This window comes from Corvus kubaryi, unplaced genomic scaffold (assembly GCF_017639235.1).
Source record: "Corvus kubaryi isolate FWS band 111438036 unplaced genomic scaffold, C.kubaryi_AGA036_p1.0 37398, whole genome shotgun sequence".
NCBI lineage: Eukaryota > Metazoa > Chordata > Aves > Passeriformes > Corvidae > Corvus > Corvus kubaryi.
In genome coordinates, this window is record NW_024581137.1 from 46,114,466 (window position 1) to 46,137,633 (window position 23,168).

Genomic DNA, 23,168 nt, shown 5'->3' on the forward strand with positions numbered 1-23,168 from the left:
ACACCAGTGTAGGTGTCAGGAGGAGTGGATCCATGTCCTGTGTAGCTGTAAGTGTATAAGTCTCTGGGCTCCTACATTTGAAAAAATAGCCCTTACTACCAAACTCTTACAACTGTAACAATTCTGACTACGGAGATTCTTATCTAGATGTAAATGAATAAGAAGGGAGGAGGTAGTCTCTAAAAACTTCATACATGGGAAAAAAGTAAGAAATATTACTGAGTCATTCTTTGTCACATATTTGCCAAAGCCAGCTATGACAAAGAGTTTATACTTTTTTCTATTGCTACTTTTGCATGCTGATAGGTTTAGTGGGGTGATTAAGCCTCTGGAACACAAGATGCAGTTTATGTGTCAGCTAATCCAGTGCTGACCCCAACTTTCTAGTCTCTGTGGGAAGGTTCTCTTCTGCTTCAGCAGCGTGTCAGCTACTTTGAATGCACTTAATCCTACTCATATTTTGGGGTATAGGCCAGGCCAAAAATATGTTCTCATAACTCAGGCCAGGCAAATTAGAAAGGTTTTGCCTGCTAGGCAAACTCATTATTTTATTGCTCAAATGTGTCACTGTAAAAGCAATGTATTTTTTCTCCTCTGTGTCATAGCAAAAATAGTCTAGAATCACCTGCTTTTCCATTGTCCCCTTCATGTCCTGTTCTCAATAATTTTGATGCTATGCAGCTCTCTTTATGCATCTGTTTTTCAGATTATTCTTCCTCCTCCATCAACTGGCCCCCAGATTTAGAATCCTCCTTTGTTGCCACATGGCATCCCTATTGCCAATCATCTCTCAGGGTCAGTCAAATGTTGCTATTCTTGTTGTTGACAAACAGCTAAAAGAATCTGGTGAGTGACCTGCTATAATAAACTAAAAAAGATCTTTCTATCATGAGTAAGTTATGTCCTGTTTTTTGCATTCTGTTCCAAAAGTCTTGCTTTTTGACGTCAATTTTCAATGGATTGATAGTAGGTTAATTTTATGTTTTCTGGATCTGTACTACTTTTGGGTACAGGTGGTTGGAGGGCACTTTTTAGAGGCCTAGCAGCAATGCTGATCTCTTCTTTTTTTGAGGTTTTCAGTCATACAGAGTGATATAGTGATTTAAAAAAGTGTGCTCAAAATTTCAGGGATGTGAATTTTTGCTTATACCAAGGAACCCTTCCCTTCCCTGGGAATAAGCTGGGATTTGAAGGTGAGAACTTTTTATATGTAAAAAAGTTATTTTTATTATCCTCATGGATTGGACTAATACGTATCAATAAAGCAGACTCTATGCTGTTGGTGGGAACTGAGCTTTAGGCATAATTTTATGAATTACTATTTTTGGGAAATAAAACCATGCACATTCTATCTTCAATATAAATGTCTGTGACTTTAAAAAACCCAAACTATAGCACTCAGATGTAGTATAGCACTCCTCCTTTTCATCCGCTTGTTGTCCTTTTGATTTATTTGAATGGAGGTAGATATTGAGCTTGAGAACACAAAGACAGGCATATATGCCAGAACCTCAGTCAGGGTTATAGGCTAAAATTAAAATAAAAATTATAAGTACATACAGCTGTAGTTATGTGAGAGTCTGCACGTTTTCTTTGCTGGTTTGTCATTAAAGTTGTTTGTTTTTTGTTTTTTTTTTAATTATGAGAAGGGTAGTATTGGTCTCCAAATGTTGAATCTTTCACTGCATTTCTGGTTTGGAAAACTTGCACTGTGCTTCCTCCTCATACTCCTACTACTGCTACTGCTACTACTTCTGTTAGTAATTATAATTGAGTGGTGTTTAAGACATGCTAACTACAACAAGAATACAGGAAAGAGATGTCTCTTGTTTCGGGGAATTTACCTTCTGACACCAAGAAATACAGATGAAAACTCTGTATTCAGTAGTACAGAGCATGGAAGCTGAGCATATTCTTAGCAATATTGTTACTGAGGTTTTTGAAGACTTCAAGTGAAAGGAGATGATGAAGGTAGACTTGAAGAATAATAAAGTTGCCCTCTAGTTATTTCTGGTGATTTCCTGCCTCAGAGAGAGAACATTGCTGTAAGCACCAACATGGTTACTTAGGTGAATTAGGGGCTTGTCTAGACCTCTTGATACACAAAACATACAAGGGCCTGAGGAATGGGCTACATATGCAAGTAAAATATGAAGTATCTTATGTTTTAAGTAGTAGAGCAGGCTGTATGACAAGTGATACCCTGATTACAGTGAAGAAAGGGCATTGGTCCAGTGGATGGACTCTCTTGTTCTCTAAGGCCAGGCAGCTCTTGGGCACTACCTTTCTGTGCTGATGGTCTGGAGAAGTGGGGCTGGGTCTTACAGACATCCAGAGTCTGAATCCACTCCTCCACTCCTGCTTTATCTTCATAAGGTGGAGTGGCTGTTGAAATATGACTTTGTATGTGTGTTAATCATCACCTAGTTCATTATGAAACAATTTCTATCGTTTCAGTAGCCCTGCCTGAGGTACTCTCTCCCATCCCTGACATGTTGCCAAGACCACGCCATTTGTATCCATACACGGATCAGCTGTTGTTTTGTACAATGTCATATTGTAGCGGCTCCTAAAGTTGTGGTTGCAAATCCACATTCTGGAGTTGTAGGATGATGCTTATGTGCCCATTTATGGACCCTGCTGATACTCTGATTTCTTAAGGTATTGATATTCTATTGTACCAAACACAGAAACTGAGGAGGCTTTGATTACCTATAAGCAGAATGAATGGTGGGCACAACTCACCAGAGCAACTTTTAATTAAAGTGGAGGCAGGCTGTTGGCAAGGTGTCATACAGGAATGGCTGAAACTTACCTGACAGGTTCTAAGCAAAATGTAAGAGATTTAAATAAATTTTTTTGAATAGTGAATTTATCTTACGTGCTGAGTATTCACTGCAGCCTCTCCATTCATTCCTCTGCCAGATTTATTGTGCTGCAACTCTTTCACTCACCATATTTCCTACCTTTCAAGTCAAGACTTTCATCCTGCTTGCCTCCTCTTCCTCACCCTTCTGCATGAAACTTCCCCTGCCCCTGACATGCATTACAAGTCTAGGTGGCAAGTGTCCTATATGTTGAATTAGAATGGTGATAATTCAAGGTTGAGTAATTCAGCCCCTTTGCTGTCCTTTTCATAGTTATATTATTTCAGTTATGAATTTTAAATAATATTTATTCCCTGAAATTATATCAATGTTTTACTGACATGTAGTTTACCATTGGGTTTATTTGTTGTATTTTTAAAACCTAATGCCTGCTATCTTATCCGTTATTTTAGAGATGTGTAAAAGGCTCTGAAAGCAGCTACACAGTGGAATTTAGCAGTGCATGATACATTTTATTAGGATTAAGAGCTTGTAAATTAATATAGAAGTTTTGAGAGCTTCAGAATACACCTGCCTGAAAAAATAGCAGTAGTGACTTGATGTGATATTTGTATGTTTGCTTTTAGTTTGCAGAATGTCTCTGAGAGACAAGATTCCTGCTAGCCAATTTATTTTTCAGATAACAGGGACTGTCAAGAAGTACATTCAGAAGGAAAACACAGTAATTAATTTGTCACTGAAACCTGAGGGGTCCTCCTCCTCATATAGGTGATAATGAAGGTTTTGCATGTAATTAGCAGGAATAATTAGCACATTTCTGGTAACAAATAGACTGAGTGGGTCTCTGCAAATAAATTAATTGTTGTGCTAACACAGGCAATTGTCTCTTTATTGCCTGACAATGCCCCTTGTTTGCACTAAAGCCTATTTCCGACCTTAGCAGCTTTTCACAAATAGGAAAGAGAATCTATAAAATTGTACCTCATCCATCTGCTTTTAAGAAACTTCAGGACCACCAAGGGACTTGTTTGTTGAGACTTGTTAAAGCAATTTGTAATCGTGAATGTGTGTTTCACTATATTAACAAATGGATTGTTCAAATCAACTTAGTGGGTAAGCCAGACGACCTACACTAATCAATCGAATGCTACTCTGGGCATCCAGGAAAAGAAATGTCTCTGAAAAATAATATAGCAGTAAATTCACAGCAAAAATGAACAAATCCCAGAATTCCACACATAATCACACAGCCAAGCAGACCTGGTTTTATGTGGTAGAGGTTCCTCATAATGCAAAATCACACTGTGATATGTGCACCCTTTGCTTCACTGCTGTAAAGAGCAAAGGTGTCACAGGTCTGCTAAAACATATCCTCTGAGCAGCCTTAGTTTAGACAAGGCTTACTCTGTCTATATTCTGTCTTCATTTGCTCTTTTCAGACGATCTAAAAAGCTGCAATTGAGCTAGGCTTTCTACTTCAGGTGTTTTGTTTTATCCTTCTTTCTTCACCTGCCCCCACCCCCGTGTTTCCTCTGCTTAGGCACAACTGTCATCTCAGCAATAAGCTTACGTTAGCTTCTGGGTCTTCATAAAGATCGAAACTGTTGGTTATGGTGAAGTCTGAAGATAGATTTCATCCCTTCCATGTGCCTGTGGCGGGGATAGGAGGGGAAAGGGAGAAAATTTAGTTTGGAGATGGGGTGCTGCATGTATAGTATTGGGTAAAATAATAAATTTTTTTTAGGGGATGTATTTGTGCTTTTCTTTTTTGCTAGAGTAGTAATTCTCCAGTCTTCTCTGGAATGGAAACAATGACAATATAACTGATAGGTGTCTCTTTTTCCTTGAGGGTAGGATTATTGTGCTTTGCCAAAATAACAATTCATTATTTCACTTCCAAATAAGTATTTATATTGATGTGTGTTTTTATTTTTATATTTTCATTTTTTCCTTGCTTTTCTCTGGTAGCCATGGCACTGTGCAGTGCAGTTAAATCTTGGAATAGAATACCATCAATTATTGGAATTAGTGTATCAAACTGCAGCAGAAACCAGTCCTGCATTTTTCAGTGAGAAGTGTTGTTTAATAGCAATGATTTCCTAAAAATATAAAAAACATGGCAATCTTCAGTTTCCTAAACTGTTGTTTTCTGCCATTATACGTCAGTGGAAATTTAACCATTGGATCTACACTTCCCCTTTTCCTGCCTTGTTAGAGAAATGCTGCTCATTGTAGCTATTCCATGTTCTTGTTATAGTTGACTAATAATGGGTACAAGAATATGGAAACCACCATCAGCAAAAACCTCACAGCCAAACAGTGCTTTTGCAAGTGCCTGTACTGTTGTGAAATTTAAGACTTGTCCAAACATGTGGCTGGTTGGCTTAAATCCCTTTTCACCAGTGTGTTGCATGTCAGCCAGACAACTTCTGTTGTGCATGACATCAAGTGTTGAGATGTTGGCTCTGCTAAGTGAAACTGTATAAAGATAACAGCTACTAAAAATACATAAAAACTTGCATCTATCAGGTCTTCCCAGGGATATCCTGCAAAAATTAGTTGGACTTCCTCTACTGTTTGCTTTTGTGACCACCACTGGTCATCATGCAAGGGCAACTTCTGTGTAGAAATGATCCTGTGGAGAGGGATGTAAGCCTTGGATACTGTGCAATCAAGCTTCCTACTTTTTGCATGAATTTTCTCAGTCCTGAACTGAGATTTGAACTTTATTTTCCACATAGGAGAAGACTTATTAACAATGTCCACATAGGAGAAGACTTATTAACAATGTTATTATTAATAGACAGTTTATATGAACCAGAGAGACAAATGACTGATGAAAGCTGGCTCAGCCAGTATAGAGTGGAGAAGAGGGATTCTGAATGGGATGACTCAATATTCCGGGTAGGAATTGTTTGGAAAATGTGGCTTCCATGAGATATGAAGGAGTCTACCTTTCAGCCTTGTAACCTCTTTCTGTCTGGTGGACCTTTAGGATGCCACTGTTTTGTTGCTTTATCTAGAGTGAATTTTCTATCCCATTTTTCTTACCTGTACATTTCCAAGTGCACAGCCAGCACTTTCACTTGTGTGGTTCTTGGTGCTCACTGCTCTTTGCCTCTGTTTACCTACTCTCAAAAAACCCCAGCTGACTAAGATGGTGGCCCTGTATGAATTAAGTAATAGAAAGCTTGAAGGAAAACCAGTTTTATGTTAGCAGCAGAGGCAGAAAAGCATTCGAATTTTTCTGATTTGGTGTTCTGTCAGTGTCCTCATTGTTGAGCCAGCATGGGGCCTTATGACGTAATTTGGCTGAGTCGTAACACAGTCTTTTCAAAGAAGAGCAATATTTTATGATACTTTAAAAATTTGGACCCTTTTTTGTTACTGCAAAATTCTGTTTCTCTTGTACTATGATGATTGTCAACAGATAGAATAGGGAATTTAAACCAAAGAATTATTCATATCACATGGAGATAGCAACAGAAGCCCCAGTACAGCCTGGCAGAATAGTTGACACAGTCTGTGGTCCACTCTGTGCTCGCTGTGCTCTCCTAAGGCCCCTCAGCTTTACTGGATGTCAATGTATAACCTGCCCCAAGCGCCTGCAGCCGCTCCTTGCTGCACTCCTAGGGCAGCTCTGTCTGTGTGTGGGGTGCACAATAAACCCCAAGGTGGGGTGAGTAAGCCCAGCTGTGTGATTCAGCGATGGGCTGAGATGTATCCAGGTCCATGGGGGTCTCCCTGTGGGGTGCAAGGTCGCATGTTGGCAGTACACTTGGTTCCAGACAGCTCAAGGCCTTGGTGTGTGCTCAGCCACAGGGCTGGGCATCACAAGACAATGTGTTAAGTGACTGTATAATTTGTACTGGTGACAAATGACAGAAGAAAGATAAAATCTAGGATTAATATTGTTCTCATTAAAATGTTTCCTTTCGTGCTAATTCTGCCTGCTGAGATATGCTCTTCATATTTGAGCTGCTGCTGTACACAGAATTTGGTAGGATGAACCAAGTGTAATTCCTCGGCTTTTATTTAAAAAGAAAACACATGCTTTATTTAAAGTAAAGATTTTTACTTCTGTTTTATAGATTCTTGTATGTGATGACAGCCTTGTGGTGATGAAATAAATGTCTTGTCCCTTTACTTGTGTTCTGTTTGTAACAATGAGCTAAATTAATGTTCTTTATATTTCACTTTATGAAGCCACTTGCAAAACTGTTATCCAATACAAATTAAAGTGTCAATTGCTGATCCTGCATCTCAGTGCTTTATCTATATTTTCCCAAAACTGAAATAAATCAGGGTGTGATAGATCTTAGCAAATTTCTGCAGTGACTTTATAACAGTTGAATAACACCTGAACTTCTGTGAATCACACATAACGTGGTGGTACATGATATTGCAGACACAAGAATCTGTAGTGTTTGCCCCAGTCATGTTCTAGAAAGTTTTCTAATACAGTCCAAAATCCATATAGAAGGAGACAACTTAAGCAAACATCTACTTTAACTTTCCATGCTCCTTTTCTTTGAAGGCTCAACAGTACTGATAACTTTCAAAGGAATAACTTTCTGGAATTTGCTTTTAGCCATTGCTGGTAGCCTAAATTTACATAGTAGGATTAACTGAGGACATTTACAAGAGCTGGAAAAGGTTTTCTTTGGCTGTTGTTTAGATTTTTTATTTTTCTCTTGATTTAGTTTTAATCTAATCTCTTCTGGGCACCAAGCACAGCTGAAAAGTGAGTGACTTTTTATCTAAATTGAAGTGATAGCAATTGATCAGGTTTTCATCATCTGTCTTTGCTGTCATTGGCACTCCCTCTGTGATCTGCAGTTGACTGAGAGAAATGAAAACTTAATTGAATTCTTTAGTTCTCTAGCTGTTTATTTATGGATAGGTATGTTGAAGCATGGTGATGTAGGACAGAGTTCTTGCTATTAATATAAAGGTTTTATTGATTTCATTAAAAGCAGGGACATATTTGACTTTCACAAAAAAGCAGGATGAAATTTAGCTTTGTATCACGAGTTGGGAGTTGGTCATGGTGACTGATGATAAAACAGTGCACTGGTCACCCTGGAGAGGTTTCAGGTAATGCTTATCTCCAACATTTTCATTTTGTTACTGACTAAAGGACTGAGAAGATTTTTAAAAAATGCATTTTGCAAAAATATGCTGGTACCACTACCTTTGTGGAATTTGAGAAATACCTGGTGGAGTCTTCAAAAAATATCCCAACATTTTGTTTTTCCTTCTGCTTTAGTTTCCCTCATAAAAAATGACACTGATTTGGATATTTTAGTTTACAGATTTTGCACTGTTAGAACAGCAGCATTACTGTGCATTGTCAAGAAGCAAAGCAAAATTCAGCCTTGTCAAAGGAAAATCAACCTCATAAATGTTTTTGAGTAATAAAAAACACAGATTTACCAGAAATGCTTCATTTTTGTTAGATGCCAGAAGTATTATCTTAAACTTGGAAAAGCAGATATTTTAATTGTGTTATACCACATGGTCACTACAAGATGTTTCAGAGATATTAGTCCAGGTAGATATATTGTCAGTACCAACTCTTGTAGTCACTGTGCATTGATTCCACCAACACATGGGGCATTCTAGTCCAAGTTAAATATTAATAGAGTTTCCTGCTTGCAAACTCTCTGCTGCTTTTTAGCTTAGCAAATAAGCTCCTTGCCCAAGGATTTGGTCAAATGAGGGAGGAAAAAACCCAAATCACCAAAAGAATACCTTAAACTTTGTTTGATTTTCTTTAGAATGGAACAGGGCATAATTATAACCTTTTTTCATTTAGTAATTATGTTTCCAAATGTCATGACATTGAAACAAATTCAGGGCTTTGAGGGTTATATATGATATTTATTGTGACAAATGTCTTTGAATTCTTCTTTCTAATTCACCATATATTTGCAGAGCTGATCTAAGTGTTAGAGCAAACATTGACAGCTCATGTTATTAGGAAGCACAGAAGAAAGATCTAAGAATTAGCAAAGACTGTTGTGTACCATGAAGGTAAAGCCTTTCATTTTATTTTTTCTTTTCCCATGTGCTGGCTTTTCTCCTGTATTGAAAGGCAAAAAAAAAAAAAGTTGGCTCAGACAAACAGCCTTTTTTTGTTTGGACCTTTACCCATTGCTCCATCTTAATGATGCTCACTGATGTTCACCAACAAAACACCTTGCAACATTTATTCACTCACAGTCTTCAAATTGCAAATAGCAGTTGAGCCTTTGTTGGGCATTTTTACTACTCCAGAGGAGTAAAAATAGTTTCTAGGAGCATTGGAATTAACACATTCCTAATACTACTCCAATGTTTTCATCAGTCTAGTAAACAACTCTTATTAAAATTATGGGTACTACTGGAATGGATTTCTTCCTAGGAAGACAGGTTCTTGGGGCAGTAGCTTCTTCTACCCCCTGAGAGTGTTACTAATTCAAATCACTCATGAGTTGTACCTTGTCATTTAATCTGAATGAGTGCAGCTGTGCCCCTGCAGCCCATGGAGGTCTGCGGTGGAGCAGAGATCCACCTGTAGCCCACGAGACCCAACAGCAGAGCAAGGGAGGCTGTGACCCCATGGGAAGGCCACGCTGGAACAGACTCCTGGGGACCCATGGAAAGAGAGGAGCTCATGCTGAAGGAGGTTTGCTGTCAGTACTTTTTTGGGGAGGACAGTTTCCCGTGGGAGTGACTCCACATGAGAACAGCAGAAGATGAAGAGTAGTCTCCCCCTGAGGAGGAAGAAGCAGCAGAGGCAGCATGTGATGGACTGACCACAGACCTGTAAAGATGAGCTTGGAAGAAAGGGAGCAGTGGGGGGAAGTTGTTTTAAGATTTAGTTTTATTTCTCATTATCCTATTCTGATTTGATTGCTAAAAAGTTAATTTTTTCCCTTGAGTCATTTTGCCCATGACAGGAGTTGGTGAGTGGTCTCTCCCTGTCCTTATCCTGACCCACGAGCCTTTTGTTATATTTTCTTTCCCCTGTCCAGCTGATAAGACCAATGATAGAGCAGATTTGGTGGGCATCCAGCCAGGGCCAACCCACCACAAACAGATACCAAAACAGATGTGATAATGTCTGTGAGCATTCAAAGGGATACCTGTGGATTATTCCACATCAATTATTCCTACTGCTTAACAAGAAAACAACAATAATGACAAAGCTTCAACTTCATCAGGAGAGAGAAGAACCTTATTTTAAGAATAATCAAATTTGTCCTGTCTAATTTTAAATTCATTGTCAAGTTGAGGGTTCAGCCACTGACTCTGATTTTTATATGGATGATCAGTGAAGGGAGGACTTGAGTAGAAAAGAGTTAAGACTGGCCTGCTTTCATAAATAAAGTGGAAGAACACAGCCACTTCACAGGAAAAATCTTCCATGTGTTCAAAATATTAAGCAACCAACCTAAGGTAGCCTAGATTTTTCATGGCTTTTTAGAAACAGTTTGAGTTACAGCAAAAATGGATCACAAACTTAGATTTTATTTTTCTGACTCCTCAAAATAAAGGATATTTGCCAAGTTTCAAACTCTATAAGAGAGTAAACTCAGTCATCATAGGAGTAATTATGCAATAGAAAAGGCTGCCAGGGGCTGTTCTGTAACCACTATCACTGGAATATGCAAGACTCAACCAGATACTTATCTGTCAGGGATGCTGTAGGATTAGTGAAATTATGCTGCAGGAAGCTTGGATTTAGGTAGTCCTTGAAATCCTATGGACAGAAGCTTTTCCTAACCCAAATGATTCTAGGAACACATTTTAAGAGCTGCTATGTAGTGGGATTAGCATTAAAAAGAAAATGTACATATTTTTCAAAATATTCTGAGTATTTTTATCCTTTATTCTCTCTTGCAAAAGAGGTTCATTTCTGCCAACATGAATATATCTTGCATATATCTGATATTAAAAGTAAAAAAGAGCAGAATAATTATACATGTGTACAGAGTTTAACAGTGGTTAACCTTTCATAGTGAGCATAGACTGTTTTCATGTAGCAGCAACTCTTCATAACCATTTTTCCTTGAGAAGAATAGGTGACCTGGAAGCCTTTTTGCACCAAATCAGAATAGTGCACCCTCACATGAAGGATGGCCTGGCATTTACTGAGAAACAAAATTTTCACGAAAACTTCTGTCCGTGAAACAGATCCTTTAGGTAGGAAGTTCCATCCTGAATAGTACTCCACGTGTCCCAAGGATTTTTCCTGTCACAGCCATGGTTAGCATTTTTATGGGTCAGGTTGTTGCTTCTGGGCAATGGATGTGTGAGTGCTTTATTGAGAACATTGGCTTCCTTGGGGTGGTGAATGACATTAACCCAGCAGAGAACCTGATCCAAGGAGCATTTAGTTTCTGGGGCAGTGAGACAAACTTCCCAACCTAATAAATTTGTGAAATTTTGAGTCTTAAAAACATTCTAGAATCATGGAATAATTTAGGTTAGAAGGGACCTTTGGCATTCATCTAGTACAACGTCCTGCTGAAAGCAGGGTGAATGTCCCAGTTAGACCTTGTAGTGAAGAATGAAAGAACACCAGAGTAGTTCATAACCGATATTGCAGAAGAAATGTATGACCAATCCAAGATCCCCAGTGAGTCCTAAAAAGGCAAAATGGTTTCTGTGGGTGCTGAAGTGATGGATGTGCCACAAATGTACTGAACACTGCTCATGTTATCCATTTTTATTGTGCTCACATATAGTAATAACACTTAATTTTTCCACTCCTTCCTGGAAATTCATTCCTTTGTTCACAATGCTCTTTTCCTTACCTTTCCAATTTTTTTAAATCAGTTTTTGTCTGACTTTCTTTGTTCATAATATATTGATAGATAATCTGTAACAATACTTCCAATTTTGCCTTTTTTTCAGAGGTCCTGTGTAGATTTCAGAAGTGTCAAGGAACCTCCTCCCATACCACATGTTCTTTCTCATTCTTGAATGAGCCTGTCCATATTGAGCCTGTGGAGTGGGCTGTCAAGTAGAAGTTGAATTATATGTGGAGCAACTGCTCTTTCTGTTGAAGGGAGAATATTCCATGAAGGATATATTAACTTGGAGATTGTCTCAAGTAATTAGAGTTATTAATTTATACTTTTTTCCTGCTCTGAATTAATCTAGACTTTTATGAGGTTGATATGACCACAGTTTATTTCACATAACTTTGTAAATTTTGCCAAGGCATACCAGATGAGTGTAGGTAACTCCTAATGATAGATGAGCACCTGCAGAGGGCGAGTCAGGAGACCAAGGCCGATAGTTTGTGATACAGGACTTCTCTGTTACAGACCATCTCTAAGTCACCCTGACCTAGCAAACCATCTTGACTGAGGGCTTGACTATACATTGAGCTAGTCAAGAACAGCCATTCCAGAATTCTTGCTGAATAATTGTGTGTGCCTATAGATTTGTTCCAGTGACATGTCCCTATACTCTTGGTTATTCCTAGTTGTTTGTAATAGACACTGAAGTTTCATATGCTCTTTTCATCCCAGTTGAAGCATAAACAGGCCCTAAGGAAGTTAACATTAATCTTTTCCTGAAGTGACATTGCTTGCTAGTAGGTGTTTTAGGAAAAATGCTGTAACTTGTGTTCGTCACAGCTAATTCCAGCACTAGACTGAGGTATTACTGATAAGAACATTCTCTTTACTCCTCCCTCTGCAATTAGACACCTGTGGATCAGTATTACACAGAAAACCAGCCAGGATATCTAATGTATGTCTGTGTCTCTCTGTGATAGCAGAACGCTCCTGAGATGAGAGGCTACTGGGGATGAATCAGGACCAGGGTCACAAAGACCTCTACCTGCCCAGAAGGTGGTATTCAGATTTATGTTCTGATTGATACATTTTTGTAGCCTCTAGGACAGCAAGACATTTCCCAGGTCTCCTGTAAAAATATTACTGTGTAGTTTGAATATCACTAAAGCAGTGATTTTTGCCCTGCTTTCAATTTCATTGTAGGGGGAACTCCAAAATTCCATGAATTTTCAGCTCCACCTAAACTTTTATGCTGGTATCTCGAATGGGACAAGGGAGTGTATGTAAGGAGAATGAAGGTGCATGTGAAAGAAAGTTCTTACAGATAAAGAAATGCAGAACCTAAGACAGACAGACAAGAAAAAACCAAAAGAGCTGATTCATGAGAGTAAAGAAGCAAAAGACAAAGGCAGTGCCCTGAAGTTGGTTGCAATTTTACACAGATATGCTGAATAGTGAGTTGTGGTGTCTCAGTAAACTCATGAAACTTCTATTCCTACTGTAGGTGTGATGGAAGTTGAGGCAATGATGTCTTGATTCCATATCTGAATCTGACAGAATTTACAAGCTGAAAACTTAATTCAAACTCAATGGTCTAACTTGGTGTGAAGAATGGGGGACTATCACCTGGGGACAGCATGGTGTAAGGCAGCAGTGAACTGCGTCTTCTGAGGAAATCTGCTGTCTTTTTTTATAAAATGCTTTATTTTCTCTGTGAATATATACTTCAAAGTGATAGCTTTCAAAGACAACCCCTCTCCAAGCTCCCCATCTCCCCAGTACAAAGGGACATGGCTTTCAGCAGCAGAACCAGTACAGTTAAAGCCCCCAGTGTATTCAATGACCGGCTGTGTATTTTCATCTTTGAGAGTCAAGGAGTGAGCATCTTCATTACAAAAACTATGAAACTCATCTAAATTATCTATTGACCTTCTGTAACCAATCCAGAAGGTGATAGCCATTCATTTCTGCACACAAGGGGAGGAGGTGGGTGTGAACCAGAAGCATGTCACAAAAGTGAACTTTCCTAGAGTATTTTTATATATCTATACGTGTGTGTATATATATATATAAATACCTTTTCCTATATTTATTTATAGGAACAATTTTTTAAGTAATTTCATACAGGCCCATTTGCAGCTGATGCATCTGTCTGTGATTAATTTACAGAAAGCAAATTATTAAATTACTCAAGTAAATTCATCAGGGTAAATTTACCCACCCCCATCTGCACTTGCTCCAGTTTTCTCTCAGCTGGAAAACTTTCCTGTTGCATCAAACTGCATCACTTACCCATGTGACAGTTCCTTTATTTATATAGAACCAACAATGTCACACACTTCTGCTAAAATCCTGACTGTTGAAATTAGTGGTGAAACTCTAGATTTCTGTGAGGATTTCTCTCTTACAAAAGAGCTTTTCAGAGAAAAGCAAAATACATTTAAACTTCTGCTTTGTGTTAGATGAAGTAAAAACTGTGATCATACCTATTTAGGCCACATTCTCCTTTACCATGTTTTCCTCTTATTTGACCTGTATTTAATTAAGGACTTACCATTTCTGCTTGCATCATTCTACATGTGGAATTTAAAATTCCCATATCACCTTGAGTTTATATTTTTATCAAAATATAAAGATTTCATCTAATTTTAACCATTTCCTAATCTCTGATGCTGATGACAATAGACAGGTTTAATCTTCTAATTCTTTCCCTAAATTGTTAATCAAAATATGAAGAATAGCTATCTGATATAAATCCCATGCAAAACAATTCTTGCCATATTATGATGAATAGATACTTTAAATTCTCATTTTTTTCTTTCTGTCTATAAACCTATTACTTAATCTTATGATTTTCTCTATCCAGTCTCAAAATTTTCCTTAGAGCAGCTTATATTTAATACTGTATGCATTAATCCATCACGTGAAAAAGTGTCAAAGGCTTTCTGAGAGTCTAGATTGCTGCTGCTATAGTTCTTCATGTCAATGGCTATTTCCCCTAGAACCTTGAGGTTAATAAGATGTTTAGATATAATTTGGTTGATAAATCCAGTCTTATCTGGTTTTATATATCTTTATGCAATTAATAAATCTTTTATATCTTAACACTTCTGATACTGGCTTTTTAAAACCCGTTTTAAATGTCCTGAGGCCAAGTTAATGCCACTGGAATTGAAGAGTTCACCTATTTGAGATCACAGATCATAGAATATCCTGAGTTGGAGAGAATGCAGGAGGATTTTTGAAGTCCAACTCCTGGCCCTGCACAGGACCAAATCTTTGTGTGTTCTGGAGAACACTGTTTTAGCCATTGTTTAGCCTCAGAGCACAGGTACATAACAGATTCTATGAACCAGTATGCTTGGTAACATGTTATCTTGGACCAAAGTTGGATTAAATACAGTTTGATTTTCTGTTTAAATCTTTTTATTTTTAGCTATAAGGTTTTTTTAGCCTGATATGTTCTTACAGGGTTTATTAATGTGTATTATAACATATATGAAAATCTAGAAGACCTATGTAAAGAAAAGTAAGGAAAAATGCCAATAGAAAACAGTAACAATTGCTTAGAGCTGGAGAGCAAGTGAAATCACAGAGGCCTTAGCAGCTGAGAAAAGGAGTGCTAGAAATAGTAAATGCAGATGATAAAATAGAATTGTAGCCAAAAGTAAGGGTAACTGTTACTGCTGTGTTTGTATGGATGCTTTTCCTTTCTCAAAAATTTTAGATGCATGGGTACTTTTTTTTCTTTCTTTTTCTTTTTTTTTTTTTTTTTTTGGTAACTTTTCTATAATCCAGCCATTCAACAGCCTCAGGAGTCACGACATCTGTCTTGGAGATGTACTCATGTTTTGATGAACCTTAAAGTGTCATGGGTTTTGACATAATGTTGAAATGAAATCTTTGATGCTTGACAGCTGTTAGCTGCATGGAATTCTCTTTCTTTAAAAATCCCTTTTAGTGTGATGTTTATTACACTTTATAGGAATGCACATAATTTTGAAGAACAGTTTTAATTCCCTTTATACAGAAAGCTTTCTGTAAAAGTGATGAATTCATAGGAGTTAGTGTCCTTTTGGTGAAGAATGCTGGCAATTTTAACGGCTGTAAATGTGTGTGTAAAAGCAGAGAATTGGATAAAAGGCTGTGTGAAGTTTTGTACATGGTAGCAGAGAGATGCCATCAGATGTAATGCTGGAACTGACAGTATCCTCTTGGCATCCCTGACCAGTGCTCACTGTTGACTAGAGAGGAGCTGCAGTTGGGAGGCTGTCAGCTTCATAGAAACAAAAGATGTCCCACAGAAGCAGTTGCAAATGTGTTACAGTGCTGCTAATGTAGGCTGTAAAGCCAGATGGGATGGCTCATGCAGCTCATGCAGGGCAGGAACACTCCCATTTCTGCAGAATTCCTGTGACCATGGGGGCCTGAGGGGAGTGGAACGGTCCTGTAGCATAGGAGTAGGCAACTCCTGTTGGCAGGAACAGCTGCCTTCTCCAATCTGCAGAATGATCACCGATCCAGTTATGACTGATAGTTCACACTGATGCTATGACAGCCCTCAGGGCAATTTCCGTGCAGCATTTTATTTTGTGTTTATTAAAGGTGGCATCTTCCCAGCTGCTCTTCACCAGCAACAATCACTTTTCATTCATTCTAAATGGAAAAAATGGTGACCTCTGTCTATATGCAGTGATGGTAGAAACAACAAGAAGCCAATGCCCAAGACTGTGGAAAAGCCAAAATTGAACTAAAACAAATGGGAAAATAAATTCAGAGGGAATGCTTGCCAGTTCAGCTGCTTTGCAGGTGTCCATGTTTGAGGGACATCAGTGAACACAAAAGGTAAATGAATAAAGAGAAGTAAACGGAAACAGAGATTGTGACGGTATTCACAGAGCTTAGGTCTACAGTACTTAATGGAAGGGCAGATGTAGACTTCAAGATAACTATATTCACCTTTGGTATTGATTCTTTTCCCCTTTCTGTTCAATAAAACAGGACTTCTTATACATTCTTTCCTTTCCCAGTAGAAGCAAGAGAGCAAGGCCACAATCACTGTCAAACTCTCCGACAAATAGGAACAAACTTTCTTTAATTTAATCAAGGCTCAGTATCTGTGGAAGGTCTTTAAATGTGCCCAGGCCTCATCACTACTTTTGGGATCACTCCTGTGAGCTGCTGAAAACTTTGGCCCTGAGCCAGCAGCACAACAGATTTTGTGAGGGCTTTTAAGTGTGCAAATAACCCTGTGGCTTCTGTGGGACAGTTTACATGTTTAAATTAAATGCGCTGAAGTGCTTTATTGCTGCAGAGCCAGAATGCCTGACACTGTGTAGGCTCGAGTCCTTGGAAATCTAATCAATACATTTCAGTGCCAAAATGGGGACAAATTTCTTTTGAAAGTCTGTCTGCTGCGTTAGGTGTCTAAATGTTGAATGCTGAATTTTCCTGAAAATCTAGCCTTTAAATATCAATAGTGGTAATTTTTACTGATAACCAGTTTAACAATAACATGGGGCCGGTATTTTTAATCCGGTCCTACATGCCATTACACTTCCAAAGGTGAAGGGCCTAATATGAACTAAATAATATATGGGCTACTGTAGTTGGTTATTTATTTTGTAGTTTAGATACACAAATATAGGTCTGTTCCAAACAATGTAAATCTCATGTTTAATTAAATTTAAACACCACACATTTCTGAAAATGTAGTTGCCTGCCTTTGATTTTTAAAATTAGTTTTTCTAGTATGTCTCAAAATCAATATGCAGTCAGTGTGATACAGATTATGTCATGCTTGTGTTCATGCACACAGACATTGGATCTGGTGCTAAGCCAGCATTAGTCTTTGCTCTACTTGTGTTTAGGAAACACTGTTTAGGAAAACTGCTATTTTATGGATGTGGCTAAGGCTGTTATTATCTATGCAAGGTTTATTGATTTTGTTATACTTATGAATTTCCATAATTAAGACTGCAAATTTCATAATTACAGCTTCAAATGAGAACAATTTTTGCCAGATCTTAGTTTGATTGTTGTTTACAAAAAGGGGATTTTTTTGGTGGGGGTGATATGTTAGTTATGTCAGGACTTCTATTGGTCTAGCATAATTCCTTCCTACTTTTAGCAAAGCTGTGGCAGTAAAAGTTTCAGTTTTAGGAAAGTCTTCTGATTTGTTTAGTTTTTTTGAGAGTCTACCTGCTACCTTGTAAAATTGCCACCCATTAGGGACTTTCTTGGAAGCAGAATATGAAACTGCATTTTACTTGACTATCCTTATTATATACTTAAAATATAAGCAAGATGGAATAACTCTAAGGCTCTTCTATATAAAAAATAAGGAAATCTTAATATTATGCAGTAAAATTGTGATTATAAGCAAACAGTTTAGGCAATTCTCGTTTTTTTCCTGTGTAAAAAGTATTACCTCATAATATGAAAGATTTTTATAAGCCTTATTAATCAGCCACCTATGATTTGTGGATTGTGACACTCACAGAGGTTGACTTAGTGGCATAGGAATTTCTCTAATGTACCAGAAGCAGTTCGGGCTTGCATTTTTGCCACTAAGAAGTACTTTCTTTGGTATTTTCTAGAAAGTTTTCATCTATTACTGATAGTCAAAAGTCAAAAAAAGGAGAAGTGAGGTCTGGATAAATCCTCAACATGGCAGAGAATGTATTTCGAGATGTTATTACTTGTCAGGCTGAAGAGATCAGGACACATTCAAAGTTTGTGTCCTGTGGAAGGAAAAAAACCCTTATACTGTAGTAATATTTAAATTCAGAAAAGGAAAACATGTAAAAAAGAGAAAGCTTTTTGAAAAAGAGCAGCCAACAAGGTAAAATGATTAAAGACCCTACATTAGAGGCTCACAGTAGCAGTGTACCACCTAATAAATTAAAAATGTAAAAAAACCTTATTCCCAAACCCAGTTTGGCCAGCACTACAGCAAGATACTACTGGGAAGTGCAAATGACAGTAGCAGGATGAGACAAATTGTATCCCAGGATTCATGATGCTATTGCCAGAGTTCTAGAAGAACTTAAATATGCAATTTTAAAATTATTAGCTGCAGTGTGGAATTTATGTTCTAATCAGCCTGAGGCTGACAAATGAGTATGATATCTTTAAACACTTCCTATCTTCTTATATATTTTCCTGAAAAAAATAATGGAAAAAATGGTAATGAAAAGCTTACTTGGTGATTCAGTCTAGCAAACCATACATATCTCAAACACTACAGACATGTACCATTGATTCTCTATTTAAGTAGTGACCACATAAATTTAATTCAAAGGGTCTGAAGCCCTGCAGTACTGCTGAATAAACATAATATGTTTGCTATATGAGTGCCAGTGTTAACTTAATTCCACTTCAGGATATCAAGAATCACAGACACCTTTTTCCCAATTAATTGCTATGTTTAATTTGTTTGCTCAAGTCATGCAATGCTTTGGACCAAAAGGTCTCAAACTGTTCATTCACCTGAGCAAGCCAAGAAATGCAGAAGAGGTCCAAATGTTGAATATCCATTATAAAGAACAGCTATTTTTTGGTGATTTTTGATAATAATTTGCTGACATGAAAATTGACTATTATGTAGTTCTTTTGAAATGCTCCTGTACTCTGAATTCTTTAGTTTGCATGAAGACAGTATCTAATGGTAGCAGGCTGCTTATTTTGGACAATGTAAAATCACCTTCTATAAGCATCTTAAATGAAAAGCTGGCTGAATAATCGTGAGATTAATTACAATTCTGAATAATTTTCTACTGTGCCTGCCACTTGGTAGCTAGCAGCCACAGCAGACATAGTGTTCATTGTGACTGGTTTTGTGGTGCACACATGTGTGTCCTCTGGTTACTAGCAAAGTAAACTTTCAAGCTGGGAACTTGTCATCTTTTGGAAGTAATTTTAGTGGGTAAACTCTGATAAGTCCACCTCGTCTGAATGGTATTATAAAATCTCAGGGTACTGGAACTGTTGAAATTGAACCTGTCTAATATTAAAGACTTCTGTTTAGTAAAGTAGTGAAGTTCTGTAAAGAAAACAGGTGCTAGCTCTTTTTCCTTTCTGCTTCCATCTGACTAGGTCAAAACTTTTCATGTATATGAGCTGTCTGATTTTTTCTTCCTAAAGAGAAAAATCTCTAACTTCATAAAACCAGTGTAACTTTAAGTTTCACTGTCCCCGAGGTTCTTCAATATCAGTTATCTAATCCTTGGTTGGGAGATTCACCATCTTTAAATTAAACTTTAAATTAAGCAAAACATAGTTGCTCCAGATGACTGGAGTCTTGGGAAGATACATCATGAAACTAGAAGTTTTGCAACTTACTTTTCCTTGCTGACTGTATTTCTTTGCTATTCTTTGATATCTACTTTCAAGATTTCTGCTGTAGCTGGAGTAAACAGTAGATAGGATGTAAAAGATAGCTATCAGCTCCAGAGAGAAGCCATAATGGCACAGATAATCCCCTCGGTAAGCAATGATTTCTGGAGATGATAATTTGGGTGACGTTTTTGTGTGTGGTGTGTGTATTTGCCCAACAGAACTGAGAATTTACAGAAGGTGTATGCAATTTGCTTACAGGTGCTGAGTGTTTTTCCTTTCTGTTCTTTTGGAAGAATGCACTAAAACCTTCCTTTTTCCTAAATTTGATACAACAAACATGTTCATACTAATTTCTGTCAATTTGAATGCCCAAAGAATTCTTTAAAAATGTCTCATTCACTTTAGCCCTGAAGTTTTCTCTGGAATTCATGAAGAGCACTGACTATCTGCATTGCCCTGCCACTTGTAAAATTTTAGCTCACAGTCATGTCTTCAATTCAGCAACCTAGAATGATGCAGCATAACTTTGAGAAACAGCAGCATTAAATTAGAGATGCAAACTGCAGACTGTAATATTAAAAATGTGTTCTCCTACTGTGGCCTAATTTTCCTTTTTCTTTTTATGCTGATAATGTATCTGAACCCACACTGTGAGCAGTGTGTAATAAGTTTCTAGGCTTTTGGCATCTGCTATGGACAAACTGTGGATTCTTTTCAGCTTCAAACAGCAAGTGAAATGAGAAGATTGATGGAATTCGTGTCTAGATGTGTGACATGGAAATGTGCCTAAACAAATGTAATTTTGCAGCAGGAGCATCTAAATTGTGTTGAGGCTATAAAACCAGATCTTGCTTAACACATGAATTAATTAACTGCAAAGCATTTATTTCTCCCATTGTTACACAAAATAAAGGGCTGAGGATTTAAGTCCTGTAATTCAGCATATAAAACTGCTTTCAGAACCTCTGACTTAGGAAGCCCTGAAACTGCAGGATGCTGGAAGTGTAACTAGGGGAAGGATCATGATGTACTTGCCTTGTTTCTATACTTTTCCTTAGGCATCTGCTACTGTCAGAGCCAGGATATCCAACCAGATGGACCTTTGGTCTGACCTGGCATGGCCACCCTTAGGTAAGAATACGTGTGATCTGGGTATTTTTGATCCCCAGCCCCTTCCAGGGCTGGATCACCCCTGAGGAAGAATGAAACTGTGATTGGAGTTCATTTTAAAACAGTTATTCAGGTTTAGAGTAATTTCAAGGAATGTTGTGCTGTCCAAAAATATGAAAGTCCATTGGATATACAGTCCTACTCAGAAGAAGTAAATAGTATACATTGACATATTCTAAAAGGATTTGAAGTAAAAAGGAAATTGTAGCCTTCTGATTAAGCAATGTGAGATACCTTGATGAATGTTGTACTTCACTCTGTACACCCTTCTGGTGTAGCCTGATATTGTGTGTGCCTCACTCTTACAGGAATAATCTGGAAATAAGCATATTTTCTCATTCTCCTTGCCTGTTTTTGCTTTTTGTTTTTCTGGGTTTCTTTTTATTTGTTTGTTTGTTTTTAATAGTACATTCTTTGTAGCAATATCCCCTGGCATTTGTGGTTGAAGCACCAGACACAAGTAGTCCCAGGTTTACTTGGGGTGTTTAGGTGTTGCTGTATTGCACACATGCCCATGCTTTCAGCTGAGGTGGTAGAAGCCACTTTTTCTGAGGGGATACACAGTCTACCTTCGATGCACCTTCTCTTTCCAGATCATAGACATTTATGCAAGGCTGTAAAGTGTAAGTTAGAGTTCTGCTAGCAGTGGAATAAATAATTCATTCTTTTGTTTAAGTGATACACTCTCTTTCCTGAATCTCTGCTGTCAGGAAAGCAGGCCTGGCCCTGTGTTATTGTCTCTTGGTGAGGTACAAGAAAAAAGGCTTGATTTTGACATTCTCAACTTGCCTTCCTCAGGCCCACGGTTGGGGAAAACTGCCCTGGAAGGGGGAAAGTGAATTCAGATGTGACCCCAATTGCTACTTGAACTGTGGCTATTCACATTGCAGCAAGCAAAAAGTGGGGAAAAGGGGTGAATTCCATTGTATTTGCTGAGCCTATTGCTAAGCTGTTTCCAGTCTCTGGTTTTAGACTGCACAGTGTTTGGACAGAAGTGAGATGTGTTGGGCAGCTGATGTCAAATAAAGGAACTCTTCACTGTGAGCACATATTTTTATTGGTATTGACCTTTCAGATGTTTAAAACAATGTTGCAACAGTGTGCAGATGACTGAGCTGTCCTTTTGATTAGTGCTGAGAAATACCTGCTAGAATTAAAAATACAAAGAACAGTATGGAATGGTTTATCTGCTGTGGGAAGAGCTTCTTGTCCTGTGCAGATCCTTAGGTCTGCTGGACTGACTGAATTGGATGCAGTTCTCCTTCAAATGATCTTTGGAAAGCATGATCTGAAGGTGGCTAGTGAAAAGGGAGTTAAATCTATTCTGCAGTATGTAGACCAGAAAGGGAGAGAATGCTGCAAAGGAAGTAGGAAGTCTGAGAAAGTCTTGGTTTAATTTCTATAAATGTTTGTTCTAAAGATACAGCAAGTACCAATATGAAAAAGCTATTAGATTAATCCCATTTCTCCCCCTTTTCTGGAATTTTGCTGATTACAACTCCTTCTATAACATTTGGTGCGGGGTGGTTTTTTTTTTGTTGTTGTTTTTGTTTGTTTGTTTGTTTTTTCCTTTGAGTACTATTATTCTGTGCAGTTGCATGAGCCTGTATTTAAAACTGATGCAAAGGGTAAAAGAAATTCCTGCATTCTCAGGAGCACATATATGGACAGTCACAGTTTCTGGTGAAATAGAGTTTTTAATGGAGTTAGAATCACAGTGACATATTGTGAAAAGCTTCTCTTTATCACACCCCTAAGATTTAAGTAGGAAGTGGTCCAGACTTCTTCAAATTCTTGTGAATAGTGAGGAATATATACATTAGTGTGCCGGATGACATATCTATGTTGTACATGCCAGATTAAAGCAAATGGAGTTTGAGTGTAGATTTTAGCTGAGATGACCTGCTGGAAAAGTTCACTGTCTTTCTGACAATTTCAAAGCTCTGTTTTATTGATCAGATACTTGAGAGCGAGAGGTTGAACTAATTCGACCTGAATTAGTTTTATCTGAATGTTCTAAGAGTATACTCTTTGC

General features: G+C 37.8%; 1 long non-coding RNA gene across 4 annotated transcripts in view; it reads left to right on the top strand.

The window, feature by feature from the left end:
• The window catches only part of LOC121671798, an 82,435-nt gene that overhangs the window by 23,574 nt on the left and 35,693 nt on the right, over positions 1-23,168 (top strand). The window lies entirely within an intron of this gene.